We start from the raw sequence: 27,571 nt of genomic DNA, 5'->3' as shown, positions 1-27,571 counted from the left end.
TAACTATTTTTATGATTTTATATGTTTAATTTATGATTTAAATAATAAAAACCATAAAATAAATAATAAAAACCTAAAAATAAAAAAAAAAACTAGTCTTAGGGCGTGCATGGGCTTATGATGAAGATTGGGTAGAAATAATATAGGCCCATTTGGAAATGTTTTGAATTTTAGGCTTTTTCCTCTTTGTACCCATCTGAAAAATAAGTGAACTTGTATATCACGCCATTTCTCCATATCTCAATATTTTTTCAAGCTTGTAGACTTTTTGGAAACCTTAAAGAGTCTTCTAGCCAGTGTCTTTAGTCTCATATCAAAATTATTCTCCATTTTCATTTTATGTCCTTTTGAAAAAAATGTCTTTTTGTTGACTTTTGAAAAGGACCTATAATGTATGAAGCCATATCTCTTAAACCATTGACCTATGAGCTCTGATTCTTGGACCATTGGATAGAGGAATGAATTCCTTTCAAAATAGGCTTTAGTGGGAATTTTTCTGATGAAGTATGAATATTTGGTGAATTTTCAAAGTTTGATTGACTTTTTCAGCTCATGCCCAAAATAGTAACTTTTGACTTTTGACTCTTCTGATGTTTCCTTGCATCATCATGATCAATCCTTGATCAAATGATGATTTTAGGGTTATGAGGATGTTGTTGACCAAGTATCTGGAACTTTTGACTGTATTTTGGCTTGAAATGACTGTTTTGCCCTTGAGAGTCGACTGTTGACCTAGTCATGATTTGTGGGACTAAGTTTGCTCTGTTTGTCTTGAAACTTTATATGGAGATGCTTTGGGATGTTAGTGACCTTATGGAACCACCTTGAGCCATTGATTCAATGATTTTCCTCTGAATTATTCAAACCCTAGTTTAGAACTTCTGTGTGGGAGACTGTGTTTTGGAGCTTTGTCTTATGATTTGTTTTTATGTGTGAAAAATAACATGGGCAAATTTTGGGGTATGACACACCCGTTTGCTCACTAAATCTAGCCTCCACCATCTTTGTACCGAACCCGTACCTACTTATGAGCCGCTCGTCTTAGAATTTTTGAGTTCCTTCAACTACGACACTCCCTCTACTCAACCGTTCTCAACCGGTAGCATCCAATTCCGGATGTTCAACCGTGAATATGCTCTTGATCAAGATGTCGTAGCTTCATATTTGCATTTTAATCATGCTCCAATTGCTCACCGCTCAATCTTTCATGAACTCAATGGTCGATCCTGGGAGGATCTCGCTTTTGAATTTTGGTTCCATCTCACTGGAGAAAATCCTACCGGTTGGAGAGCTCTTCATGCTCCTCACATTCAAAACCCCGCTATACGTTATTTCCAACGTGTCTTGGGGCATATTATTTTTGCAAGATCCAACAACCACAAGGTAAACCAAAATGAATTATTTTTCCTTTACTGTGCGCTTAACAATATCCGTTTCAATGCCGCACCGTTTATGTTCCAACACATCCAAGGTTTAGTTAACGCCCCCGCTACAAATCCATTCTTGCTTGGAGGCATTATTACTACCTTGGCCTGTGCTTTAGGTCTTGGTGACGAGCTCTTATCACTCTCTCATCTCATGAAGCCTGCTCAGTCACTCGATCTCACTTACTGCCGCGATTCCCAATTGGTTTCACCCCGCCATGATGGCCGATACACTTTGGTCGTCAACAAAGTTCCTATTCCTTATGTCATCCTTCCTTGTCCTGAAAGAATTAACATCCGTTATGTTCAACGTTGGAGGCTTATTGAAGACAACCCTCAAGATGACCAACAAGAACATCCTAATGAACCTATGGATGCAAATGAAGAAGAACTCAACCAAGGGCACGCTGATGTCAACCAACCTCCTCCAAACAACCCTCCGCCTATCACTCTTGAAGCCATGTATGCTGCTATTCAACGCCAAGATCAACTCGTTCAAGCTATGCAGACAAACCAAACTGAAACAATTAGGCTCATCCGAGAGATGCAACCGGAACACCGTGACTATGCTATTAGGAACGAAAGTCAATACGCTGAAATTGCCACATATTTGCATGATCTTGACATTCGTGTTAATGACTCTCCTGATAGACGTCGCCGTGTTCGTACAAGAGGCGCGAGCAGTTCTCGAAACCGCAACAATGAGGAGTAGTTCTTATGCACTGAGGACATTGCATCATCTAAGTCTGGGGGAGTCGTATTATTTCTATTTCCTTTAGTTTTATTTTTCCCTTCAGTTATTTCCCTTCCTTGTAATGTTTTTCTAATTCAATAAAGAATATTTATGGAATTTAAGTCTTATATGTATAATTCCGTAGTTATTTCAATTTCTTCCATTTTCTTGAGCCATAACAAAAAATTTTTGCTCCTAAACGATAAACGCAAACCCCACACGTTCAAGAAATACGAAGCTACTCAATCACTCAACGCACCGAAACTGAATTAGTCAATATCCTTATTGTCGCAACACTCTAAAACCCCCGAATATGCGTAACCGATTTGAATACCCGCTATACCAAAACCATCGACTTTAAGTTTTGAAATAACCCTTAGTAGTTTATTCTAGCAGTCGGCACCGTCTTAGATACAAACTACGCAGAGAGTCGATGAATATAAGTGTATGATCCTCATAATAATTATGTGTTCAGCTATAAGAAGAAATGTGCCTACTAAGTAAGGTGATCCTCACAAGATCATTTAACCTAACGGTCGCAAATCTCATATACAAAGAATTTAAAAACTCACTGTCGATTGGTTCAGAAGTCATCTGGTAATGAACTTGGTAGGAAGGACTATTGTCCGATTCCCCACAATCTACAAGTGAATGCTAAGGAGTATACCACATATTGTGCCAGAACTCCATGAGAAGGATCATAGTCACTAACCGACTACTCTGCTATGTGCGTGTCAAGATAATGGGCTTAATGTGATTGCGCGCGAATGAAAAGGGTGAAACATGATGACAAGTCAAATAGGTCGAGCTATAATGGCATGATTCGGATTGGTATGCATACTGGGAGTTGTTTAGTGTTGTTACTATAGGTTTATTGCTAAGATTCGTTATTTCCGAATAAGAACACTATGTAGCTAAGTATGACTGAACGACGTGGTGGAAGTGTGTTTCATTTATCTTTATCTTCTTATTTTGCTTGAGGACAAGCAAAGGTTCAAGTCTGGGGGAATTTGATAACACGATTTTATATCGTATATTTAGCCTAAAATCCATAGATATTTATAGCATTTTCCATTTATTATGTCAATTTATTATGATATTACGCGTGTATTTGCTTTGTTTCAGGTTTTACACTTCAATTACGACTATTTGCGAAAAGGAAAGAAAATCGAGCTTAAATGACCAATATTTATGCTTAAAAGACGAAAAGGGGTGCTGAAACGAAAGAGGGGTGCAATTAGGACCCAAAAGGCCCAAAAGAGCAATCCAGCCCACGAAGGAAGCAACCCAGGCCACACTAGTAAGCAGAGACGCACGTCTCTGCCACCTCAGCAAAGGGGAGACGCACGTCTCCACCTCCCTAAAGAATCTCCACTTGAGACGCACGTCTCAAGTCAGTCAAGGCCACTCCCTGAAGAATCGGAGACGCACGTCTCCAAGTCCCGGTCTGCAAAAAGTTCCGTTTTTCACGCAAAGCAACTGCAAAGCCTCACCTATAAATAGAGGCAGTCACTTCAGTCCAAACTGTCCGATTTCCTGCCAACGAAGTGCTGCCGAAATTGTACCGCGAACTGCTTTTCCTTATTCTGTTTTCATTTAACCGTCTATTTTCTCACAACGATTTCTACACTGGAAATTGTTGTGAACTTTTCATAGATCTAGCCTTACGTTAGATTTATCGCTTTATTTTCCTTGTTTTTATTTTCTGCCATTTAAATTCCGAAGAACGATCCAGCCAACCTGTGGTGGAAGTTCGAGTACTTCAAGATTCAATTCAATCCAGATTTATTTTAACTCAGGTTTTTTATTTACCGCCTTATTTATATTATTTATTTGCATGATATATTATATGCCATTTAATATGCTTATTATTATGAACCGAACCAATATATGTATGTTTAATCATATTAATATGTCTGGCTAAATTACTAAAGGTGTCGGTATGGAAAGTAAGTTAACCGTAGGGATCCGAAATAAATTGGCTTAAATTATGTTTTATTAATTATCACTTATTTTTGGTTTATATGTCTAGTTTAATTAGTAAGTCTTAAAACCAATAGAGCGAAAGTTTGAGGGATTAGGACGGTCAAAGGTTAAAATCAATAGAGCGAAAGTTTGAGATCTTTAACTGGATAGTAGACATAGGACATTAGTTTTAAGGACGGCGAAAGCGTATTAAAACTAATTGGAACTTATTTATTTTCAAAAATTGTTTTTACACTCGAGCGGGATGGCGAAAGCGTACGTTAGGGATATTAGCATGTTCCGAGTCAACAGAGCGAAAGTTTGAGATTAGGAGATTTAAATAGATAACAACCTCGTAAAATAGGCATTTTATTAATTACATTGTTTCCAAAAAGCTCTTCTAAAATCTAATGGGATGGCGAAAGCGTACATTAGGATTAGGATAGTAGTCTGAATCAACAGAGCGAAAGTTTGAGACGAGGATTTTTAATCAATTGGAATTAGTAAAGATTTTTAATTTAATTATGCAAAAGCCAATGAACCTTCGGATTGCCTTTAGTTAAACGAAATACATACTGATACCTGTCTTTTATTATTATTCTTTATTTTCTCACAATCACTTTCCCTTAGGAACAATCGAAATTTTAGTACTCCTAGCTTTACATAGTAACCTTAGATAACGGTAGATCGATTCATAGTCCCTGTGGATTCGATATCTTTTAAAACTACACGACACGACTGTGCACTTGCAGTTATCAGATTTATAGACACGTAAAGTCGCGATCGAGCGTGTAGTATAGGTTGAGAGGGTGATGAAGGTGGTGGAAGATTGAAGGAGGTGGAAGATGAAGATTGTGAAATGGTGAAGAAAATGGTCGAGAGGAAGCTTGAATAAGGGGGAGGTTGAGTTTATATAGAATGAGAGTGAGAGGATTCAGTTAGAGGAGAGTGATTGTGAGCCCTTGGATTGAGAGGATTCTGTTATGAGATTAAGGGTGAGAGATTGAGTTGGTTATTGTTCTGTTTTTGGTAGTTAAAATTCTGTTAACTGTTGGTTATATGTTGTTTTTACAGTTAGGAGGGTTAGTTGCTAGGAAAAGTTTGTTATAATTTGTTAAACCTGTTAGTTAGGTTGTTAGGTAGTTGGAAAGATAGTGATTGAAGTTAGTTAAAAACAGTTAGTAACACACTTAAAATTAATGAAATCAGTTATGTTAACACTTAATTGGAATATTAGTTAGAAATTGTTAAAAGGTAAAGTTGTTTAAAACTGTTAGTAAGTTTAGTAAAACTGTTAGTAAGATTGTTGCATTCTTGTTAGTTACAGTTAGTTCTAGTAGTTTGTAAGTGTTAGCTTTGTGATCAGTCAAACCGTTACTGGCTGCGGGATCTTTGTCTTGGTTTGCCTTTGAAGTATTCTCTCAAATTTGGCTCGAACCTGTTTGTTGCACTGAATTTATATTTGTCCACGTGTTGATATAGTTTTGCGAATGAAGTATGAGTTTGGTATCTTTGATGATGTACATTATGCGATGACTGTTGTGAATCGGCTTGGATTAAATGTATGCTGAACTGACATGATTTCTTGATTGGATGAAAGCTATATGGTTTGATTGTCTTAATGCTGCAGGTATACTAACTTTTGTTCATGTAGTTTCTAGGCTTGAATTGGTTATTTAATGGTATTGGTTTAGAAATAATGCTGATGGTTTTGTTATGTATGTAGCTGAACTGGTTAAAAAAATCGAACTAGGGAATTGTTAGAGGTTTTTGGACTTCAAATGTCAATAAGTTAGAACTTAACCTTGTATTTCTCTTATGCCAATTCTGAATTGGTGTTATGGTTTATAATTGTAATGCTGCAGGTTAGGGGACTGATATGAGGAGCCTTATGCTTGCAGCATGGTAGACATTGCAGGGATGTATCTGATGGCATGGAATTGTCACCTTTTTTTGAGTTCTAGCATGAGCATTGGTATGATGCACCTCTCTTCCTTGTAACAGTCATGATGCATACAACTTATCTCTTATGGAAATTGTCTTGAATTTTGTTGGCAATAGCTTGGTTTAGGCTTTAGTGAAGTAGGTTGTGTTTTGATGTGATATTTGGTATGTCTTGTACAGGTTTGCAGCTTGAATGTCGCGAGGATGCGCTACTTGGGAATAGTGTGATGAAGATGGCAAGCTTGATGAGGAAACTTGGATTTTTAGGAGGAAATGCAATTCTATGTATTTGTAATTTTATGAGCAGTAGGTGTTGTAATGGGATATGGATGTGCCATGTAATATGTGATGAATGTATATTAAGATGGGGTGTGATATGTTCTGAAAAAAACAATGGATTTGAACTGGGTTCTTTTGTAATCTCTTGAATTTCAAGTGACATCTCCATGTGATCCAATGATTTTGTATTTGAGATGAATTCCCTTCAATGTCTTTATTTTTCTTTCAAGTTTCAAGTTGAATTTCTAAATATATCCTTCAAACTTTGCAAATGTGAATGGATGACTCCAAAAGCAAAGTCAAAACTCTTAATCTTGTATTCTGAATTCAATGGGTAATCCTTTATACCATGATGTCTCAGGCCTTCGTATTAGAGCCAAAGAGATAATTTATACCTCGAGCAATGAACCGTGAACCAAAAGAGTTTTTTTTGTTTGTATTTAAGGGAAGAACCAAACTTGAAAAGAATACCTTTGCTTAACACATAAATAGAGAGATAACTCTAATCACGTCAACCCCATTTAAAATAAGCTTGTCCAGCTCATAAACTTTGATTAGAACCTTATAATTTCCTTAATCATTCATGATAACTATTAAAGGTGAAAAAGCCTTGTATATTGAGGAGAATCACACACTAATTTTAATCCATGCTCAATAAAAACCTGTTAAATCAAACTCATTCGATGGGAAAATCTTCAAATCACATATGAGTCCCAGCTTGCCTGATTTCTTGACCCCATGCTAGATTATTGATGAATGCATGACTTTATTTATGACCTAATGAATGAGATTATAAGATGCATAAGTCGGTTAGAAATAAAAATTGGATGGGCAAATTTTGGGGTGCAACATTGCCCGGTCATCTTCATTCAGTTCCCCAAGTCTAGTGATGAACTGGTCGGTATTATATTTAAAGTGGTATGGTGACCATTGAAACTGGAACATCTGCTTCCTATGAAACCTCGGGTCACCGTTGTCGTTTAAAATCGGACGGCCACGAGCATCCAACATTGGCACACGCTAGAGGACCGAGTCCCGAGTTGACATCGATTGAGGATTGTTAACCCACATTCTGTAAGTTAATACATGCTTTGTGAAGTAATTAGTTTAATGATATTTTTATCTTAGAGAGTTTAGTTTTTATGTTTATTTGTTGTTTTAAACCAAATTAGTGTGGATCACATTAGGTGCTCCCTTTTGTTAGTTTAATGTTTATTTTGTATGCAGGAGTTAGCGAATAGGCATGAGGAGGCGCGACTGATCAAGTCAGAAAGTATGCTTTGAGAAAGAGAATCTAGTTCGTTAAGGAATAAAGTGCAAGCTGGTATAAAATTGGAGAGAGAGTTACAATAGAGGGAAAAAGCTTAATAGGCGCTGAAAATATTCAACATAAGGTAGAAGCAAGCGACGCTACAAGACAAAATTCTGTGCAAAAGTACACTGTGCGCCGCCTGCTATGTCAGATTGCTCATTTCGCCTTGTCTCCCCACTACTGTCGGCTAGTACTACAACTTCTTTATATCCTTATTGAAGGGACATTTATGATTCTTTGGGCTGAGTGATATTCTTGATCTTAAACCCATGATCTGAGACACATTGGAAACCCTAGTTTTCTTGACCTATATAAGGAGCCGGAAGAATAATTTGGAGACAGGTTTTTAAAAAGTTACAATTTCCTGAAATGTGTTGCAGAAGTGTGCTGAAGATTCTCCCCTCATTCCTTTATGTGCTTGTTGATGAACACTGGCGCGACTGAAGTTACTGCTTGAAGATTTAACTGTCTCAAGTTCTACTTCAAGTCTCTCTTAGGTTACTATCTTTTGTGCAATTTACTGTTCTAAGATGTTTTTTTTTAGAACCTGGTTCATTGTTTGTACTCAACTCACCATGAGCTAAACTCCTTTTAGTTGAGTTATGTGAAGTTAATATATAAGTGTGTTTACGTTAAATGTTTGTGTGACTAGTGCATGCTTTACCATGTGTTATACTTCTAATATTTTTTTCTTTGACTAATCACCTTGGAAATATTTACAAGCTTGTTGTTGTGAGAGATCTAACAACAAGTAGACTTGATGAGTAAAAATGATTGAAAGAGTATAATAGATATATTCACTTGAATTAGTTGCTTGGGTATAAGTAACTACAATCATTAAGGAATTCAGAAATCTTAATAGACATATATTAGGGTTACAAGCGGAGCTTAGAGATTTGTTTTCCTTACCCTTTTATATATGCTACTGATTGTTGTAGAGATACACGTTTAGATCCATCTGACCTTGCATGTCACAACTTCACACATCATCCGCACATGAACACACTAATATATATGTACGGATCATAGATCAACTATACCTCTATTATCACTTTTACAATACATAGCCTTTTTACTGCATTTTTATAATATAAGAAAGTTGGACTCACGTCCAACAACCATTTATTTTTGCCTACTTATGCTTAAAATGGAAAAGTATTAATACAAAAATCATGTATGTGTAATAGCACTATGTAATACGGTGAACTAACTTTAAAGAAATGTCGCAGTAAGCAAGAGTCGCCACCGACTTTTATTTTATCCAATTGGACAAGCTAAAAGAACAGGAAAGACCTTTTAAAAGAGATTGAGTTCGGGGGTAGGTTATACAAAGGGAAGGTTTAAAGCACCCTTTGTATCCATGGTTATCCATGGGCTCTTAATTGCTTAACTCACTTTGTTTATTTGTTTGAAAAGATTGAGAAAAAGTTTGAATAAGAACTTTAGCTTGTAAATAAGCGTGGTCTTTTTGAATTTGATTTGAAAAGAGTGGGAAAAAGATTTTGAATTTTAGAGCAAGCAATTAGTAGCAACTACCCTAAGTTTTGAAATTTGTTCTTTTAACTTTTCGGGCCGAAAGTGTCTATCCATACCATGAGAGGGCAGGAAGTCTTTCAATTGGATGTTTAAAGGTCATCGAGAATAATCGTTCGCCACAAGACTGTCCCATGCCATAAAGAGGGCAGGTAGTCTAAGGGAAGGATATAATAGTCATTTTATATCTTTAGGCATCATGCGAGGATACCTTAGCAATTGGGACAATTATTCTGTATAAGGCAACCTCGAGGGAGTTTCAATAACTTTGAAGGCAACAGGCAACATTGCTTTAGGTATCCTCTGAATCGAGGGTCTTGATTATTTTTAGACAACAAAATTAAGGCAACAAGGCAGCAGTTAATAAGGCAACAGAGGAATTACCCTAAAGGTGTGTGGGTGCAACAATCACGTGATTAAGTTCGATTATTTATCTTGTAAATTAGTTATCCTAATTTTGTTCAAGGCTTGCACTCCCTAAGATTACTAACCACGCAGTTTAAAATTGCAGAAATTAAAGGCAGAAACATAAAAATTCCCACGCTATTACAATAAACACCTGCGGGGATGGGGAAATTAAAGCAGAAAAATGAGAGATGAATAATTAATTTAATTATCTTTATCTTGAGCCTTGATCTTCCTCGAACCCTCGATTGACTATGAACATCTGAGAATTAAACGGAAAATAAATAGGGGTGAGTGTAGGAGAAATTCATGGGCGATCGGAACAAACCCTATTTTAATCAAAAGGGAAAAAAGTTAAAATAATATTTTAAAAAAAAAAGTTAGAAACTTAGCTTTTTGACTTGAACGCGCGTGGCTGAGTCCTGATTAATCCTGAAAAATTGGGCACAAGGAAGAAAAATGTGAGTGCATTAACTGATTTAAACCCTAATTGATTACAAACCCCTAAAAAGTATATAAACTCTAAAGGGTTATTTAAGAAAACTTATTGCGACCCCAAAAGGCTTATAAGGCTTAAAATGCGTTAGTGGATAACACCTACCCGGGGATTCTAGGGTTTATAAATGAATCAAGGTTAACAAAAAATCAATTATTAATTTTCAATTAAATAATTAATTAGAAGTATATACAAAAAATAACAATTTTTATTGTTTAAAAACAATTATTAATAAAATTATGGGAAAATTGAGTTTTCGATTAAAAATAAATAATTATAATTTACTATAAAAAACTAATTTAAAATAAAATATCACTAATAATGATTATAATAGAAAAGGGGAATAAGAAAATAAAATAAACATTTATGTAATTAAAAATAAAAAGAAAGTTAAAAAAACTTAGCTTTGATTAGGTGTGGTGAGTCTTGAGTCTCCATGGTAAGCTTCACTCTCAGAGCCTTTGGATCAGGATTGCTGGGCATCTAATGGCAGAAAGAAATCTCAACAAATTTTGATAAAAATTAACATGTCACGCGTGGGGTTCGAACCCCTGTGACCATGGTTACCAGCCAGCGCATTTGCCAATTCCCCTGTTTTAATTAGCTGCTAACGAATGAAAACAAAATAATAAATACACAAAAAAACGTGAGCATGCGGAAGTCAACAAACGAGTTAGTGTAGGGCCCCTGGGTGGCGTGTTCAACCAATGAGAAGTAGCGAGAGATTCAAAAACCAATGACCGCCCAATCACGCACGCGCACGTATTCCCAGAAAGTCATCATCTTCTTCATTAAACCTGCAAACTGCCAGCCACGAAATTGCTACAAAATTGCTACGATTTTATTTGGTAGCTGTAAATTCCAGAATTTAAACCTGCAAAAAATCAAACGTGAATGCATCCAAAGGACCTATTCCCACTAATTTAATGCTCACGATTGCAATGGTGGCATTTATATTGGCTAAAAAACGTTGCAAGGACCAACACGAAAAACTCAACCTTCCACGTCTTGTTAATGGTGGATTTCGTTCCACACGTTAAATCTCCTCTATGATGATTCAAACCTTCCTTAAACAGTCCCAGTAACTCAAATAGAACGTTAGTTTGCATTAAAACGTAATAACATGAGAAGTTTGAAAATCAAAACGTGAATATGAATGATGAACATGAGACATGCGTTTCAGGGGTTATCAAGCATGGTTCTCTGTCCAATCTTACCTTTCAATACCCCAGGAATGAATTGGGATGGCTGGAATGGACTGAAACTCGCTGAGGAAGATTCGTGATCGTGCCCTAATTCTTGAACTTTTTCTTTTGTTACAAACCCTACTTTCTTGGCTGCAATAGCGTGTGCCCTTATGCTAAGCATGTTGTAGTAAATATATAAAGCAATTTAGGTCAAACAATGGGCTTGGATACTTTGATCTTTGGAGAGAAAGAAATTTTGGTGAAAATTATATAATTCTTTTCTATTTTTGCATAGAATCTTGATTCAATTCTTCCAATCCTATTTACCACATTCTTGTCCTTAAATGAGGAGTATTTTGATGACTGAATTTGATTGTAAAATCAAATCCTTGATTTAAACTTAATTATTTCATATTTATATGATTTATTAATATTTAAATGAATTAAAATCCAAATAAATAAAATAAATACTATTAAAATAAAATAATTAGTTTAGGAATACTCAAAAGGTCCATGGACATGTTTGGAATGCATATTTTAGGCCCATTAGTCAAAAAACACCAAATTGTGCATTTAGGGTTTCGTGTTCTTCTTGAATTTCGCCCAACTAGTGCAAGTCATAACTCCTTCATTTTTTATTGTATGGAAGTGTACTTGAACTTTTTAGAAAGCTTAGAGTGTCCTCTAAATGATGCTTTTGGTTTCATCTCAATTAAATATTTTATTCTCAAGTTATGAGCTTTGACCCAAAAGGTGTTTTCGTTGACTTTTTTGGAGGACCTGTAATGTATTGGCTCATATCTCTTATGCGGAAGCATTTATTGACCTTGGGCCCAACATCAAAGTTGTAGAGAATAAAATTTCCTTGAGAATGAGATTTGGTTGAGGAATTTCTGAGAAAGTATGAGAGAGTTATGGCTGGTCAAAGTTTGGTTGACTTTTACCTAGAAACCCTAATTTAGCAACTTTGTACTTTTGTGGATTTTTGACCTTTTCTTGATGAATCATGATAAATCCTTGATCAAATGATGAGTTATACTTCAAAATGAGAATGTCAATAAAAAATCAGGAACTTTAACTGTGATTTGACCATAGTTTGACTTTTAGGCCAACGAGTCGATTGTTGATTATTTGGGCCATTGAGTGAGCAATCTTTTGAATCTGGGCTTGAAACTTGGCATGAGGATTATTTGAATCATATGAGAGGACATGGAGTCCATTGGAGGTATCATAACCTGACATTTCTCTGAGAAAGGCAAAACCCTAGTTGAGGGTTTGTTGTTTAGGAGAGAAGTAAGTATGCCCAATTCTTGTATATGCTTGATTAACTGAAGATCATATGAGTCAGGATATATTGAAATATGATGGGCAAATTTTGGGGTATGACACACTCCCTGTGGGTACGATACTCTTTTATTTATCACTTGCTATAATTCCAACATGTATACTTGCATATGACGCTATAAAACTCCGAACAAGTATTTGGCGTCGTTCTTGGGGAGTGATTATTACCTTTTGATTTTTGTATTTGATTCTATTTTCTTTTATTTTGAGAATTTATGTTTTTGACAGTCTGTTGTAGCTTAGTGTCACGACAGGTGTTACTTCATTGCATGCACAGTTTGTTACGTCCAACTCACAGTGGATATCTTAAACCTGAAAGAACATTGAGACCCATGAGGAGACAAAGACGTGCTAGACGTCAACCAGAAGCTCCAGCGGCTAATCTGACTGACCCTGATCCTCCAGAAGCTCCGGTTGAAGAAGAGCATATCCCAGTCATGGCCGAAAATACTGACATCATTGGTATTGCTAATGATCGGGCAAGAAACATAAGAGACTATGTTGTCTTTAACCTTACGTTCATGAGTACTGGCATAGTCTTGCCAGAGATTACAACTGCTCAATTTGAATTCAAGCCCATGATGTTTCAGATGCTGCAAACTACTAGTCATTACTCTGGATCACCTACTGAAGATCCTCACTTGCATTTGAGGCAATTCCTAGATGTGGCTAGCAACTTAAAAATTCCATGCGTGACTGATGACGCCTTCAGGCTCCAATTGTTTCCTTCTTATTCTCTAAGGGATAAAGCCAAGAGTTGGTTGAATTCCTTAGAGCTAAACTCCATTGCCACATGGAATGACTTGGATGAGAAGTTTTTGGCTAAGTATTTTCCTCCTTCCAAAAATGCTAAAATCAGAAATGAAATTACATCATTTAGGCAAGGAGATGGAGAATCACTTTTCGAGGCTTGTGAAATATTTAAGGAACTACTTAGACAATTCCCTCATCACGGCATCCCCATTTGCTTTCAACTTGAAACATTGTACAATGGGCTAGTTCCTTCTTCAATGAACATGCTTGATGCATCTGGTGGAAGAGCACTATTATCTAAGTCATACGAAGAAGGGTATCGATTGATAGAAAGTATCATGACCAATACCTATCAATGGCCTGTGGCACGAGCTAATGTGAGTACAACTCAGAAAAGGCCAGCTGAAGTTCATGAAGTCACTGAGACAGTTACCTTTGCTGCATAGGTAGCACAAATTCATTAGATGATGAAGAATTTAATGACTCCAGACACGCAAAACCTGAGCCACTAAAGGTGGTGACAGACGCGTGAGAAGTTGCTTGTGTCTACTGTAGAGAGGCACATTTGTTAAGATTGTACTGCAAACTCAGTTTCAGCAAACTATATGGGTAATAACAACCGGTATAATAACCCTAAAGTAACACTTACAATCCTGGATGACACAATCACCCAAATTTCTCTTGGAGCAACAATTAAGGTCAATTAAAACCTCAAGCTAGTCAAACGCTCCAAGTTCCTCATGGTTTTGCTGCGCCTGCTCAAGGTAATAACCAGTTGGAAAACATATTGAAATCATCATTCAAGAGACAAAGAACTAGTTCTTAGCATAAGGTGTGAGTATAAAGAATTTTGAGAACCAAATAGGGCAGATTGCAACCGCTTTAAGTTCTAGATCCCAGGGGACACTTCCCAACTCGACTGAAACACCACCTACTTCTAGAATGAAGAATGTAGAAACATGTAAAGTGATCAAGTTGAGAAGTGGTAAGGAATGTGAGTCCCTATCACACAAATAAGCTGAGACTAGTGGAGTCCTGCCTAGTAAGGATAACACTGAAGAGAAAGATATGCTTGCTGAGGAACCGACCTCACTAGAAATTGACAAAGACAGGCGATCCACAATTAAACTTGGCAAGACCCTTGAATCTATCAAGCAACCTGAAGTCTTGAAAAAGCCAGTCAGTAAGAAGAAATTCGTTCAAGAAAGGCCACCACCTCTTTTTCCTCAAAGGATTAGGAAGGCTAAGGAGGAACAACAATTTGGCAAGTTCATGGAAATACTCAAACAACTTCACATCAATATACCTTTGATTGGGGCAATTGAACAAATGCCAAATTACTCCAAGTTCATGAAGGACATGCTCACTAAAAGGAAAAGAGTGGGAGAATTTGCCATTATTGCACTTACTCAAGAATGCAGTCAATTAGTGCAAGACAAGCTCCCTCCTAAGTTGAAGGATCCTGGAAGTTTCACTATACCTTGCAATATTGGAGAATCATTTTGTGGAAAAGCATTGTGTTACCTGGAAATTCGAATTTATCAACTCTGACCTAGAAGTCAGCATGTCCACTCTCCTCCTAAAACAATGAAGACCAAAATTGGGGTTTTAGGATAGAAAGTCAACTGAACTTTGACCATCCATAACTTTCACCTGGTTCATCAGAAATTATCCAACCAAAGCTCATTTTGAAGGAAATTTCATCCTACACAATTTTATCTCTCTAAGGACTTGGCAAAAAATGTTTCATTTGAAAGATATGAGCCAAAATAATACCGGTCCTTTTGAAAGTCCACAAAAAAGTCACTTTTTCTCAAAGGGTTGTACATGAACATGGTAACTCAATTGAGATGAAAACAAAATGAGATTTTAGAGGACATATTGAGCTTTCTAAAAAGTCCAAAAACATCTCCATGCGACAAAAATTGAGCAAGTTAGAAGTGGTGCAAGTTGTTTGATTTTGAGAAAATGCATGAGGACCAAATTGAGCAAACTTTAAAATTTGGGCTATTCGGCCTATGTTTTAATGTCTAAACATGTGTATGACCTTATATGGGCCCTCTAAGTTCACTCATATTTCATCATGATTTTATTTCCTATTTATTAATTTATTTTTTTATTTTTATTCATAAAAATTCAAAGATAAATTAGATAAAATATGAAATAAATTAGTTAAAACACATGGGCTTGGACTTAAGTTATATTTGAGGTCCAAAATAGCTTGCAAACCGTGTGAAGCTTATTCCCTAACAAATCTTGGCCAAAATTAGCAAGTTTCATGCGATTTGCAAATCAAATCTCTTCATCATAATCACAAAGATTCATCTCACTTAAGTTGACCTAATCTGATGCTCTATATATACGCAATAATTCCAGACTCCTAGGGGACACAATTGGCTGCAAGAGAACTCTATTCAAACTTGAACAAACCGTGAACAAAGAGGAGGTAGGAGATCAAGTGCTAGCTCATTTCAAGCCAAATAGAGTAGCCCAATCAATTCCTTGGTGTTTTATGGACGTGCTTCAATACTCAGCATCAATTAAAGCACCCAGGAACTCGTCCCCCATCGCCACGGTTTGCCCTTAGTTTCAAAACTCGATTTCAGTAATTCATACGTTTTGAACATGATTTGATTACATATTTGCATTTGTATTGAGGTTTAAAAGGTGTCTGGATTGTTTAATTTGAGTTTTGGAGCAGATATGGCAAAATGCCATTGTTAGGGTTTATGTTCTTCAAATGAGGGATTTTGTGTAAAGGCGATTTCAGGTCAAATTAATGGGTCCAATGGATTCGTGGGGTCGTTTATAGATGGTCTGGATTAGTGTCTTGTATTTATCGACAATAATTTGCAGGTTTGATGGAGGCAGTGCTATAGCTACGCGGAGAAACCGTAGGTAAAAATGCTGGCTTTTCTAGAAAATTAAAGGATGGGGACGATGACCAAGGGCGCATTTTTTTAAATTGAATTCATTAATCTTCTTGCGTTATATGTATTTGCATGCAGAGTTTAAACAACTAAATGGAATTAGCTCAGTCGAAGGACGCTTAGGAGTTCCAATACGCAAGTGCACGGGTTCGATCCCTGCCTCTTGGATTTATTTTTTTTATTTTTCTTTGATTTCAGATACGGTACATCCGATCCACCCAGGCACAGGAGGCATCTTCCTATCTCTACCATTGAATCTCCTAAAATCCAGATCTGAGAGCCCAAAAGATGACGCTCCATGGTGAACCCTCAGAGGACCACCACATCAAATCCCAACGACCTTGTTTCTTTGTTTTTTTTTTGTTTCTTATTTTAATTTCTTTTTTCTTTTTAACAACTGACCACTTTTTATTTTAATTAATTCATGAAACCACAAAAATCAGGATTAGAATTAATTTAATTAATTAACTTTTTCCTAATTAATTTAATTAGAAATTAGGTTTTTTTTCATTAAAAATCATTAGAAAAAATACCAAAAATAATTAGATGCTTAGGTTAATTGATTTCAATTTTTTAACATTCTTTTTGGCCATAATTAGGACTTAATTAATTTAGTTATTAGGGTTTTCTAACTAAAATAAATAAAAAAGATACTTACAATCGTGTAAGATCCAACAAGCTGGTAATAGAAGTAGGAAAAGGCCCAACAACCGACACCGCATACACCTCCGTACAAATCAACAACAAACTGATTCCAATTATACCAACACCACGCCACAAATCTAACCCATAACAATTACAAACACATCAAAACTTCCTAAAACAAAAAATCAAACTTTATTCCACAAAACATAAGTTAGGACAAAAATAAAATACTCACAGCTCAGTAGAACATGTAACACCAGACCAAGGAGGAAGATCACCACCACCACCACAAGGATCATCTCCTACCCAAGCATAAACAACTCTCCAACCCAAAGAATCCTTGATCTCGTTCAAGGCCTTAACTGTAAAACAAAACAAACAAACAAAATGAAAACCCATCAACGATTTTGACCCATTAAAACCTTAAAAAAAAGGAAGAACAACCTACTAAATCCGAGGGTGGTGGTGGCTGATAGAAGAGCTCGTTTGGGAAGATGAGGGAGGAAGGCTCGTCGGTGCGGCGGGATTCTGATGGCCGACGGCGTTCGCGGAACTAGTACGGTCTTGCGTCTGGGATCGTACGGCTTTGGTGCTGACGAGATTTTGCGCGGTTCAACGACAAGTAAGCACCATACTACTATCGGAGGGGGTTTTCGTTCGGTCCTGAAGTGATGGAGAGACCGTGAGTTGTGTTGAACGTGGTCGAAGGGAATGGAAATTTTTCATTGGAGACATGGAGAGACAGATGGAGTTTGTGATTGTATTTGGCAGTGTTTGTTAGGAAGATAATGGAAGCTTTTTGTGGTTGATGTAAGTTACAGTGAGAGACCACTGTGCGTAAAGAAGAAGAAGAGATAAAAGATTTGTGTCTGTAGAGGATATCTAGGGTTTTAGGGAAAAAATGGCCGTAACATTCCCATCGGTTCTTGAATGGGCCGATGTGTAGGCCCATTGTGCCTAACATTTCCCATCGATTTTTAACTAAGCTGATGTAAAGGCCCACTGTGAGTAACATTTCTCACATTGGGTATTATTTAGGCCCGATGTAAAATCATTTATAACAAAATTTTCATTTTATTTACAATTCTACCACCGCATGTTTTTTTCATTTTATTTACAATACTGCCACTGTTATACATTTTTTCATGATTTCATATATTTTTTATATCATTGGAAATAAATGTCTGATGTAAAATCTTTTAAGCAAATGTCATATTTTTAGTAGTGAAACTTAGGGTAGGTAACTCCTGATTGCTTGCTCAACTCAAAACATTCAAAATTCTTTTCACACCTTGTTTTTCAAAACATCTTTCAAGATAACACTTTGTATACATCCGTACAAGGATCATTACAAAGTTAAATTCTTTTATAAACTGTTTTTCTAAACACACACTACACTTTCAAACATTTCAAACAAACAAGTGAGCTAAGCAATTAAGAGCCCATGGATAACCATGGATACAAAGGGTGTTAATACCTTCCCTTTGTATAACCTACCCCCGAACTCAAAATCTTTAAAATGGTCTTTCCTGATCTTTTTGCCTTTCCTAATTGGATAAAATAAAAATCGGCGGCGGCTCTTGCTAACCGCAACATGTTTTGCAAAATAACAAAACTAAAATTCAGTTCTCACACTACATAAAGATTTTTGGGCAGCCAAAGCACTAAATTTTAACCTCTCTAAGGCTGACCAAGCTAGAATGTTGCAACTCAATGAGCTTGAGGAACATAGGTTGTTTTCTTATGAAAGTGTTGAGTTGTATAAAAAAAAAACCAAGAAATGGCATGACAATAAGTGTCTGAAAAGGGAATTGAAGGAAGGACAACTTGTTCTTTTGTTTAATTCTAGACTGGATCTATTTCCTAGAAAGCTTAAATCTAGATGGTATGGCCCCTTCAAATTGATCAAAGTATATCCACATGGGGATGTGGGCTTATTAAATGAAAAAAATGGCGAATCTTTTAAAGTTAATGGTCAAAGAGTAAAGACATATCATGGTGAATCCTGGAACAACGAGAGGATCACTATTGATTTGTTGGAATCTACTTGATTTGTGCTAAGGTCGGGCTATATGAATTTAAAATAGCGCTACTAGGAGGCACCCCATATTAATATATTTGTCTTTTATTTATTTTATTTTCAGATGATTTATGGAAGGGCTAAAGTGAAGAAGAGTCAGAGGCCTCCGCTGTCTAGATTGAGAAGACTATTCAATAGAAAGGATAAGATGTTAAAATGCTGAGTCTCTATAACTTAGCATAAAAAAGGAAAAATCTTTGGGGCACGTGATTCAAAGGGGAAGCAAGGGTCACGCGCATGGCACTGCTCCCATGTCAGTGCTGATGTCATACGGACAAGGGCATTAATTTCCTTGCACGTTTTTGAAGGTAAATCATAACCTACAAAACCACTCACAATCCCTCTATTGACATGTAACCCCATAACTTCCAACCTCTCCTAATCCCAAACTGCCACCCTACTCACTCAACTTCCCACTTCCCTATAAACCACTCATCACTCCTTCACTATTCCCACAATCATTTTCAAAATTGATTTCTTCCTAAAATCCCTAAGTTATTCTTTCTCTCTTTCTACCTTTTTTCTCCCCAAAATCACCAATCATGCTCGCAAACCCTAAAACCATGAAAGCTTCCGCCTCTAATGTCCAAACCAAAAATGTTGTCCGCAAAAACACAAACCTAGTTGTTGATAACTCTGATGAGGATGGAAGAGACATTGAAGCAGTTTTCACCAATGTTGAGTCCAGGAATAAGTTCATAAACCACATCTCAAGCCGAGCTCTCTTCTCTGAACGAGGGTTCATTCTGAATCGTAAAGAGAAAAACCTAGGCCTTCCTGAAGGTATTAGGCCGTTGATAAAGGCGAAGAGATGGTCTAAATGGAGCAAGTAACCAGGTCCATACAACACTCAAATGGTGAAAGAATTTTATGCCAACCTAATGACGAGTAGCAAGAAGCATGAATTTATGGTAATAGGAATACGTGTCTCTTACTTTGAAGAAACCATAAACATGATGCTTGGAATAAAAAACCTCAGTACCTTATACCATAAAATTCTAGAGAGAGAAACTGAAGATGAATATGAAATTTTCATGCAATCTCTTTGCAACCAGGGAACAACTTGGGTGGAGTCTTCTGGAGAAAGGACAATGAAGAGGATGGATTTAACACCAGATTCAAAGGCATGGTACCAGTTTATCAAACATTCTGTAAGGACAACAACACACAATAAACCTGTTGACAAAGCAAGGCTAGCTCTATTGCACTGCATCCCAGTTGGAAAAGAAGTCAATGTTGGAAAGATTATTGTTCAAGAGATTAAGACGTGCGCTGGAAAGAAGGATGGAATGCTATATTTTCCTTGTCTCATCACTGCCCTATGCTTAAAGAATGGTCTTCGACACACGGAGACAGATGAGGTGTGCTCAGCTCCAGCTGCATTTGACAAAGCAAGCCTGCAGTTGCTCATGAAGCCCAGAGCAAGAAAGAGAGAAGAGGCAGGACATCACATGGCTGAAGAAGGAAGTAAAAAACATATTCTTGAGATGATTAAGAAAATAAGGAAAGATCAACTAGAGTTCTTTAAGCTTCAGAAAGTAAAACATGAGTGAGAAGGTCGTGTCTATCGTATAATGGACAGTGGTGAGGAAGGCCCTCCATTCCCATACCACATATTGGGGATGGAGAAAAAGAAAGATGAAAAACCTACCAAGACTAAGGAGAGTGAGAAAAAGAAGGGAAAGAAGCCGGAGATGGTATGGAAATTTAAGAAACCAAGTGACTTTGTAACTGTCATGACTCAAGATATCTCTCCTGAGAAAAACAAAAACAAAAGTAAGAAGAAGGTCACTGAGAGAGTTGAGTTGGATCTTGATAAATTGATTAAGCAAGCTGTCAAGGATAGCAAGGAAATGAAAGCTGAAGCGTCTAAAAAGGTAAAATCCCTTTCCTTGACAGATGAATACGAAGAGGAGGAAGTGTTTGTGGGATTAACAAATGAAGTGGTTAAGAAGAATGAGGAAGAAAAGAAAAAGCAGAAAGAGAAGGAGGAGATTGAGATTGAGAAGAGAAGCGAGAAAGCTGCAGACGTGACCACTTATTACTCTTCAACTGAAGAGGAAGCCGAAAGTGAGCACTCTGGAGAAGAAGGGAGAGAGGAGACATCTAGAGAAGTGTCTGCCGATGAGGTGGAAGAAGGATAAGACTCTTCAGCCAGTTCACAAGAATTTGGTCAGGTTGAAGGTGCTTTTGAGAAGGACAAGGATGTGACTCCCAATAAGGTGTTGGGAACTGACAAAGCAAGCACTCTGTAATACGGTGAACTGACTTTATCGAAATGTCGCAGATAGCAAGAGTCACCACCGACTTTTATTTTATCCAAATTAGATCAGAAAGACTAAAAGAACAGGAAAAACCTTTAAAAGATTTTGAGTTCGGGGGGTAAGTTATACAAAGGGAAGGTGTAAAGCACCTTTTGTATCCATGGTTATCCATGGACTCTTAATTGCTTAGCTCACTTTGATTGTTTGAAATGTTTGAAAAGTAGGTGTCAAAAGTAAAAACTTTGAAGAAGAACTTTAGCTTGTAAATAAGCGTAGTCTTTTTGAATTTGATTTTGAAAAGAGGTGTGAAAAGTAATTTGAATTTTAGAGCAAGCAATTAGTAGCAACTACCCTAAGTTTTGAAAAAAATGTTCTTTTAGCTTTTGAGGCGAAAGGATCTATCCATACCATAAGAAGGCAAGAAGTCTTTCAATTGGATGTCTAAGGGTTATCAAGAATAATCGTTCGCCATAAGACTGTCCCTTGCCATAAAGAGGGCAGGTAGTCTAAGGGAGGGATATAATAGTCATTTGATTTTCTTAGGCATCATGCGAGGATACCTTAGCAATTGGGACAATCATTTTTATAAGGCAACCTCGAGGGAGTTTCAATAACTTTGAAGGCAACATTTGCTTTAGGTATCCTCGAAATCGAGGGATTTGACTATTTTAAGGCAACAGGCAACAATAAGGCAACAGTATAAGGCAACAAGGCAACCAGAGGGATTACCCTAAAGGTGCGTGTGTGGCACAATCAGGTGGTTAATTTAGATATTTATCTTGTAATTAGTTATCTACTTCTGTTAAAGGCTTGCACTCCTAAGATTACTAACCACGCAGTTTAAAATGAGCAGAAATTAAAGGCGGAAAGATAAATGTCCTACGCTATTACAATAAACACCTGCGGGGATGGGGAAATTAAAAGATAGAAAAAATAAGAAATAAGAGGGATGAATAATTATGTTGAGCCTTGATCTTCCTCGAACCCTTGATCAACTCTACAAAGTAAGAGGAAAATAAATAAGGGTGAGTGTATTGACTATTCGAGGCAAACCCTATTTTGGGCAAAAGGCAAAAAGTAAAATAATATTTATATAAAATAAAATATGGATTGGAAACTTAGCTCTGATGGTGCGTAGTCGGAGGATCTTGGCTAACCCTGAAAAATGAAGAAGAGAAAGGTAGAAAACTTTTTGTGGCAAATACATGGCATTGATAATAAATAAAAGAGGGATTATGTAATTAAAAATAAAAAATAAATATATATAAAAAAATTAGAAAACTTAGCTTTTGGTCGGGCGAAGCGCGTGGTCGGAGGAAATCCTGGTGCTAACCCTGAAAAAATTTCACAAGGAAAACGACTTCAGTGTAGGCACGACCTTCGTAAACCCTGATTAGGGCACGAATTGACTAAGTTTAATAGGATAAATAAAATCAATTTAATTAATTATTGGTTTCAACCTAATTAATTAAATCGGTGAAAATCGAGTTTCGATTAAATCCTCTAACCTTAATATGTATTTTTTATCATTTAATAAAAACCTTGATAATTACTTAAATAATTAAACAAATAAATTAATTCATTTAATCAAATAAAAGATATTATTAATAATAAATATTTATTATTTTTTTGTTTTTATGAAAAGAAGAAGAAAATTAGAACAAATTTATGAAAAGAGAAATATTGAAAAAGAGTTTTTTTTTATTTAAAAACAATATATAAATCAATAAAAATAAACAAGTTATATAATTAAAAGTAAAAAGAAAATTAAAAAAAAACTCAGCTTGTAATCTAGTGTGGTGAGGGTGTGAGGTCCCATGGTGAGCCTTCAGTCTTTAGGCGTTGGATCTGATCCTATGTTGAATCTGACGGTTGTGGCGTGAGGGAGTAGCATGATCTCGTGCGTGGACGGCGTACTGGATTCCTTATCACACCATAACTTGCAATCTATAATATAAGAAAATAAGTGGCTCTGGTTTTTACAAAATTACCCATCCTTACTTTTTGTACACCTATTAAAATTGTTGGTTTTTTGGTCTATCCATACAATTGTCCATTATATCTTAATATTTTATTCAACTATATTATAACTTATTTTCACCATTCTTTCTCTCTCTTCACCTTTTTAGTTTTCTACTCTAATCTCTCTATACTTCATTTACTCTTTAAAAAAAATGATATTTATGATCCACAAAATTTTAATAAAAAATAATATAAGGGAAAAAATTATTATTGATCTAAATATTTTTGTATACAAAAATTTACTATTTATTCAGATATTTTTGTAAATGATACCTAAACATAAATAATATTTGTATCAGAAAAATCTATTATTGATCTAAATATTTTTATATAAGAAAAATATTATTTATGATTAAAAAAAAATTATTCAAAAATGGTATACAGGAAAAAATCTATTATTGATCTAAATATTTTTTATCCAAAAATTTACTATTCACTCAAATATTTTTATAAATGATATCTAAACAAAAATAATATTTGTATACGGAAAAAATTTATTATTGATTTAAATAATTTATATACAGAAAATGATATTTATGATCCAAAAAAATTTATTCAAAAATGGTATACGGGAAAAAAATCTATTATTGATCTAAATATTTTTATATACGAAAATTTACTATTGATATAGATATTTTTGTAAACATTACCTAAACATAAATAATATTTGTATACGGGAAAAATCTATAATTGATCTAAATATTTTTCTATATGAAAAATGGTGTTTATGATCCCAAAAATTTTAATTCAAAAATGATATGCGGGAAAAAATTTATTATTGATCTAAATATTTTTATATACGAACATTTACTATTGATCCAGATATATTTATAAACGATACCTAAACATAAATAATATTGTATACGGGAAAAAATCTATAATTGACCTAAATATTTTTCTATATGAAAAATAGTATTTATGATCCAAAAAAATTTAATTCAAAAATGGTATACGGGAAAAAATCTATTAATGATCTAAATATTTTTATATACAAAAATTTACTATTGATCCAGATATATTTATAAAGGATACCTAAACATAAATAATATTGTTTACGGGAAAAAATCTATAATTGACCTAAATATTTTTCTATATGAAAAATAGTATTTATGATCCAAAAAAATTTAATTCAAAAATGGTATACGGGAAAAAATCTATTAATGATCTAAATATTTTTATATACAAAAATTTACTATTGATCCAGATATATTTATAAACGATACCTAAACATAAATAATATTGTATACGGGAAAAAATCTATAATTGACCTAAATATTTTTCTATATGAAAAATAGTATTTATAATCCAAAAAAATTTAATTCAAAAATGGTATACGGGAAAAAATCTATTAATGATCTAAATATTTTTATATACAAAAATTTATATTGATTCAGATATTTTAGTAAACGATACATAAACATAAATAATATTTGTCTACGGGAAATTTCTTTTATTGATCTAAATATTTTTCTATATGAAAAATGGTACTTATGATCCAAAAATTTTAATTCAAAAATGGTATACGGGAAAAAGTCTATTATTGATTTAAATATTTTTATATAAAAAAATTTACTATTGATTCAGAGATTTTTGTAAATGATACTGAACATAAATAATATTTAAATACGGAAAAAATCTATTATTGATCTAAATATTTTTATATACGAAAAATAGAATTTATGATCCAAAAAAAATTTATTCAAAAATGATATACGGGAAAAAATCTATTATTGATCTAAATATTTTTTTATACATAAATTTACTATTCATTCAAATATTTTTATAAATGATACCTAAACAAAAATAATATTTGTATATGGAAAAAAATTATTATTGATCTAAATATTTTTATATACGAAAAATGGTATTTAGATCCATAAAAAATTTATTCAAAAATGGTATATGAGAAAAAATCTATTATTTATCTAAATATTTTTATATACAAAAAGTTACAATTTATCCAAATATTTTTGTAAATGATACCTAAACATAAATAATATTTGAATACGGGAAAAAATATATTTTTGTCTACATATTTATATATAAGAAAGATGATATTTATGATTCAAATATTTATGATCCAAGAATGATATAAGAGGAAAAAAAAATTATTGATCTAAATACTTTGATATACGAAAAATTTATTATTGATCTAAATATTTTTTCATTTTAAATATTTTATTTAAAATAAATATATTATGTAAATAAATGCGCGTATCAGACTAGAACCCGTGCGCATGCACGGGTTTGTTACTAGTTGTTAAAAAAAATGAACCCTTTGGTGAGACTCGAACCCAGGTTCAGCGTCTCGCTAGCATTAACGCTTAGCCAACCCAGCTAGTTTCGTTCGTTGAAATTATCTTGGAGCAAAATCTATATCATCAATCAAACGACGTTAAAAAATAAAAAAAAAAGAAAACTCAGCGCCCTTGTTCTTTTTCTCTACGAGTAACACAAACTTACAGCCACGATTTCAGTGTATGGCAATAGGACCTGCAAATATCAACCTTAGCAAACACACAATATTAATTACAAGTAAGGGTACATATCAGTTCGAAATTGTCTCCTGAACGCAGTAGTACCATTCTTTTGTCCCAATTAAACCTGTGTTAAAAAACCCCAAACCGAAGCTTACTAAACCTAACCATGGTGGATCTTTACCCCTGTCTTAAAAATCAAATTAAAACCAACAGATAGCTTGCAAGTAAGATTATGAACACGGCCATGGATTTACATTCGAGTTATGAGGCGTGCATAATTGAAATCGAAATTGATAAAAAGAGATGCAAACCGGGTTGAATTGTGGATGAATCTGAAGGTTCCAGGCCTTGAGGAGGATCCAACTAGCTTTAGTAAACACCCAAGAGCGTGACTGAATCTTCCCAATGTTTTGAATTGGCCTTTAGACTCGGTTTGCTATATCAATTTTCCACGATTCTTTATGGAACCGTATGGAATCCTCTTGCAGCCAAAAAAACTCTCCTCTATCTCAAAAACCTTACCTATTTATCAAGGGGGAGAATTAGGTTAACAGAATTGGCTCATATCTTATGAGATTACCTTCAAATATTTGATTGAGCAATCTTCATCAAAACTTGCCATCTCTAAAAAATCCACGTGATTCATAGCTTGGCTTGGAGATTTGATTTGGTTAAAGAATAGAATATTATGCCTAAATTACATCTTTTTTGGTCTTTTGTTGTAATTTATTTTGATTTTTTAGGTTAAATAAATAAAAAAGGAAATAGTCAAATGATTAAACAATATAATTAAAATCAAATTCAATTTTGATTTCAATTCTAAAAATATTGGATCCATCATATTGAATCATTCCTAAAAAAGAGATTCTAAGAAGCAACATTTTTAAAAACAAAACAAATCTTTTCTTTAATCCCTTTTTTAAATTTATGATTTTTTGATTATTTTTTGAATTAGAATAAAAATAAAAAAAATTAAAAAACATTTTTTTTAAAATAATAAATAAATAAAATACGAAAATAAATATTTTAAAACAGAATTAAAGCTAGTAACAAATAAAAGGAAAAATGTCACTAAGTGAAATTCGAACGCTCTTGTGCCTCTGATGCTCAAATCCTTACCAATTGGGCTATGTCACGTATTCCAAATAAAATGACATTTCCAAAGATATGAGGGCAAATTTTGGGGCATGACACACTCCTCTAGCAGCAAAGAAGAATTCCAAAAAGGAAATTCTAGTCAAGACTCCTGAAATACCTGACTCCCTAGAGATGATCCCCACCGAAGACGCTAAAAAAAAGGCGCGAAAGAGACTCCAGAACTCTCTGACACACCTAAAAGTGAGAAAGTCAAGACCCCCTCTCCAAAGCCTGCCAAGAAGGAGGATGAAAAGAAGAAGAAAATTGTCAAGCCTACCAGAAAGAGCAACAGGCGTAAGACCTAGCTGGTAAGTTGCAAGGAGAGGAACGCCCTATTTCTCTGACTGAATAGTGACGACTCTGTTCTTACTTTAAGTCTGGGGGAGTTGTGGCTACAGTTGCGAATCTATTTTATCCCATCTTATCTCATCTTATCAATCATCTTTCGATGCGTTAGTTTAATTTTTCTTTTCCCTAAAATGGTTGAAAAAAACTTGTTTTGGTTTAGTTTATTTTTTGTTGTTTTTTATGCTTGTTTAAGCCTTTTTAAATGATTAATGAAATGTTATTCTGCTCTCATTTGTTGATGCTAAAAAAATAATAAATAAGTAAATAATATATAACAAAATAACAATGAT

The 27,571-nt window shown here is 34.8% G+C and overlaps 1 long non-coding RNA gene and 1 other non-coding gene across 2 annotated transcripts; one reads left to right on the top strand and one right to left on the bottom strand.

The window, feature by feature from the left end:
* The first annotated feature begins 4,913 nt into the window (after nucleotides 1–4,913).
* On the top strand, nucleotides 4,914–6,554 carry LOC131607909 (uncharacterized). The gene is made up of 2 exons (XR_009285439.1): nucleotides 4,914–6,097; nucleotides 6,247–6,554. It is a non-coding gene; the product is annotated as an uncharacterized LOC131607909 (long non-coding RNA).
* Nucleotides 6,555–13,473: 6,919 nt separating this feature from the next.
* Nucleotides 13,474–13,580, bottom strand: LOC131608374 (small nucleolar RNA R71). The gene has a single exon (XR_009285639.1). It is a non-coding gene; the product is annotated as a small nucleolar RNA R71 (small nucleolar RNA).
* Nucleotides 13,581–27,571: the final 13,991 nt, after the last annotated feature.

The sequence above is a fragment of the Vicia villosa genome, linkage group LG5, assembly GCF_029867415.1.
Source record: "Vicia villosa cultivar HV-30 ecotype Madison, WI linkage group LG5, Vvil1.0, whole genome shotgun sequence".
Classification (NCBI taxonomy): domain Eukaryota; kingdom Viridiplantae; phylum Streptophyta; class Magnoliopsida; order Fabales; family Fabaceae; genus Vicia; species Vicia villosa.
This window is presented reverse-complemented; position numbering and strand designations above follow the sequence as displayed.